Below are 3,797 nucleotides of genomic sequence, written 5' to 3'. Positions count from 1 at the left end.
GGTGGTCTGTATCCCCGGACCTTCCCAGAAGAAAGTTGGCAAAGGACTCCAGGAACGTCCCGTGGGCCGACTCTGCAGTCCCTTCGGGCAAAACCTACATGTATAGGGACCCGGGGATAGGAATAAATTATCATAGTTTAAACGGGGATAATAAGATAATAGTTCTTAACATATGTGCATATATATTCTAATATGCACATCTATCTTAATAGATATATCCTAATATATGTAAAATAGGATTTGTATGTTAAACCGAGAAGAGACCAGTGCATAGTAACTGCTATGTGTTTAATAATTATTGTCATTATCCAAAAAAAAATTTTTGAAAAGGCTAGGGACTTGTGTGCAAAGCTCAGTAATAATGATAATGATAATGGCTTATGTTTAAGCGTTTGCTGTGTGTTAGGTTTTGTGCTTTACCTTCACTCTTCCGTTTATAGTCAAGGTCTCCATGAAGTAACAGCTGTTTGACTGACGAGGACACCGAGGTCCTGTGCAGGGCTGGGCGGGCGGCACGCCAGGAAGCGGGGTAGTCTGCCTCCTGAGACTGTGCCCTTGGCCACCGCCACTTTCCCTAAGTCAGATTTTAGAGGATGCAGGGCGACGGCTTTAAATCATTTCCTATCGCATGGTGAGAAATCCCCTTTTCACTTTGCTTCCTATCCTTCCAATTATGCTAATGCTAATGAGAAAGTCACCGTTTGGTGCTAACGCATCTTGGATTCCTCTCTAACATTTGCTAATCTGCTCTTTAAATGAATAAGTTTTGAATTCCAAGCCCTTAGCAGGAAGTTGAACTGGAGAGGCCTTAACGACATCGTTTATTTTTATAGTGTTTATTTTCTATCCACACTGATTTTCCAATGACTGTACTGAGATAAAGTTTCTTTCGCATTTATTTAGATCAAGAACGAGTTGACTTGAATATGAAGGAAATATTAATACAAGCAGTGTACGGATTTGGCAGGACCGTGGTAGTGGTGGGTGTATAAACAGACAAAGTTCCTCTGCTCTATGCTGTGCGTGGGCTCTGTGCCCTGGACAAGTCTCCCTTCCGGTCCATGCCTTGTCTCCTCACCTGTAAAGTAGCGAGGGTTTGCGGGGCTTGTTTTTCCCTGACGCGTCGCCCACCGCCTCTGAGATTTCCTTTGATTCCCGCTGACTTGTCTGTGTTCCTCTCTCTAGGTCCACAGCACACTGACCACTTACTTCCTCCTGGACCCTTCTCAGGACCCGAGTCTTGGCTGTCCTAATTGCCCCAAGGACGACATTGCCAAGGATGTTGAGACCGGGTGATTATCTTTGATTTGTCCCGGTGGGCCTGATGAAATCACGGGGTCCTTGTCAGGGAAAAGCAGGACATCGGATCAGAGAGAAGGTATGAGGCTGCTGGCTGCGAAGCCGGAGGAGCGGAGCCCGGAGCCGGGGAATGCAGGGCTCGTGAGCCTGTGGAAGGCGAGGACAGCGATTCTCCCCTGCAGCCCCCAGAAGGAACACAGCCCTGCAGACCCATTGGAGACTTCTGATCTCCAGAACTGTAAAATAATCAATTCGTGTTGTTTTTAGCCACTAAATTCGTGGTGATTCATTACAGCAGCAAAAAGAAACGCTCACGCACGCACACACACATCTTTTTCCCCGAAAAAGGTTTAACGACGTTGGTCCTGGGCCGTCGCGTGGAACAAGACTGGGGTGAGTACTCGCCTCCTGCTCTGGGTTCGTTCCCGTCTTGTCCACTTCGGTCACATTACCCATCTGTCCTCTGAGGTCTCTGAGTGTGGGACCCCTGGTTTACACAACACCGTGAACAAACCGGATCAGTTGCCAAAAGTCGTGGAATGCCAACAGCGGTGGCATCTCCCGGCCCCAAGTCCGTGAGTTGTATTCCGAGACACTCCTTGCTCCCTAAAGCAGCGGTCCCCAACCTTTGTGGCACCAGGGGCCCGGCGCTCCCGTGAGCATCTAATGCCTGATGATCTGAGGCAGAGCTGAGGCGGTGGTGCCGGCGCTGAGGAGCAGCTACAAATACAGAAGAAGCTTCGCTCGCTGGCCCACCGCTCACCTCCTGCTGTGCAGCCCAGTTCCTAACCGGTCTGTGGGCCTGGGCTTGGGGACCCTTGCCCCATAGACCTGGCGCTCCCATCCGGCAATGGGTTGTGTACAGAGTCAGGAAGCAGAGTGTGCTCTGGGGAGACCATGCCAGGATTCTCCAAAGATCATCCTCAAAATGCATCAATGACGCAGCAGTGCTGCGTGTGATCCTGGATAAAGCACAAAGCCAGTGCGGCACCTCAGGGGACATGCCTCCTCAGCCACTTTCATCCCCCCTTGTGCTTAAACAGAAAGGCAGTTCACCTCCCCGCAGAGGGGCCCCCCCACGCCTGTCTCGTGTTTCCAAGCCATTCCCCCAGGAAATGCCTGGCCTCCCATCTCCAATTCCAGTCTCTGTGACAGTTTCAGCCTCTTCCCTCAGCCCACAGCCCTTGCGTGAGCAGCGAGACGTGAAGACTGACAGCCACTTGAGAACCGCACAGACTGTCCCCAGTTTAAGCCATTTAAAATGCATTTCTGTTCCATAAAATCCATATCAGTAATTCTGTGTCCCTACCTCTTTGAAAGATGGTGACCCTAGGGAGGAGAAGAAATTAGCCAGGCAGGAGAAGTTCAGAATGCTAATAATTTAATCGCTCGTTCCTTTAACACATTAGTCACATTCATTAAGTGTGATTAATCTGCAGGCTTTGTTGAAAACCAAATCAGTTTCTCTATCAGCCAGACATCCATCTCTTGCCAAGTAAGCTGCCAGCCGTGGCACCAAAACCTCCCATTTTTTTTACACTCGTATTGTATTAGGTGCCCCCTGAAAAGTGTGTCGAGTTCATAGAACAGTCACGAAGAGCCTGGGCTCCCAAGTCAGCTGCCAGGTTTGGTCCCAAGTCCTCTGCTCACTGCCTGAGTCACTCGGGCAAGTTACGAAACCTCTCTGAGCCCCAGTTTCCTCCTCGGACACCGGCCAGTTGTCCAGCATTGCCAGTGGAATAATAAATCATAGGTTCAATAAGAACTTTTGTTTGTACGCATTTCAAAGCTGATGGAGGTAGGGAAGCAGCTTGTGAAGTGCTTGCTATTTAATTTGTATTTCGGGGTCACCGCGAAGGTGGCACCCGTTCGAACGTGCGAAGGCCCTTTCCTCCCCGAATCCTGAGAGCGCTTTTCCCGGCATACCGGCAATACATTAAGTCACGAACCCTTCGTGCTAAAAGATTAAAGTTAAAACATAACTTTGAAGAACCACTTGAGTTAGTCCGTTCACCTGTTTCACAAGTACACACGCCTATTTTTTTCTTACGATTCTTTTTGACAAGAAACGTCACGTGGCACGCAGAACCACAAAACGGAGTGAAATGACAAAGCTCCAGCACCTTGAGAAAAGCCCAGGCTGAATTAAACCCACCTCTTGCATCTCGGTGATGGTTATTAAATCAGATCTTCCATAATGAGCTGTGCTGATTAATAAATTATTTGCTTCCACGGTGTGCGTGTATTTGCGGTCAATGCAATCACCTGAAAGCTCTGAATTAGAAAATGGGCCATAAAATATAAGTGAAAGGTATTAGGCACTGGTCATTTTAATTAGAAGGAATAATTAATCGATCGTTCTGATAACATCGATCTACAACTTATTTAATTTTCTGCAATTTAATTTGTCAGATTTGAGTCCAAATAACTGATGGCATGTCCTATTAATGGTAGAGCCGGAAGGATGGGAATGATGTGTGATGAAGGCTGAGGCCAGG

Source organism: Pteropus vampyrus, unplaced genomic scaffold, assembly GCF_000151845.1.
Source record: "Pteropus vampyrus isolate Shadow unplaced genomic scaffold, Pvam_2.0 Scaffold228, whole genome shotgun sequence".
In the NCBI taxonomy this organism is placed as follows: Eukaryota; Metazoa; Chordata; class Mammalia; order Chiroptera; family Pteropodidae; genus Pteropus; species Pteropus vampyrus.
This window is presented reverse-complemented; position numbering follows the sequence as displayed.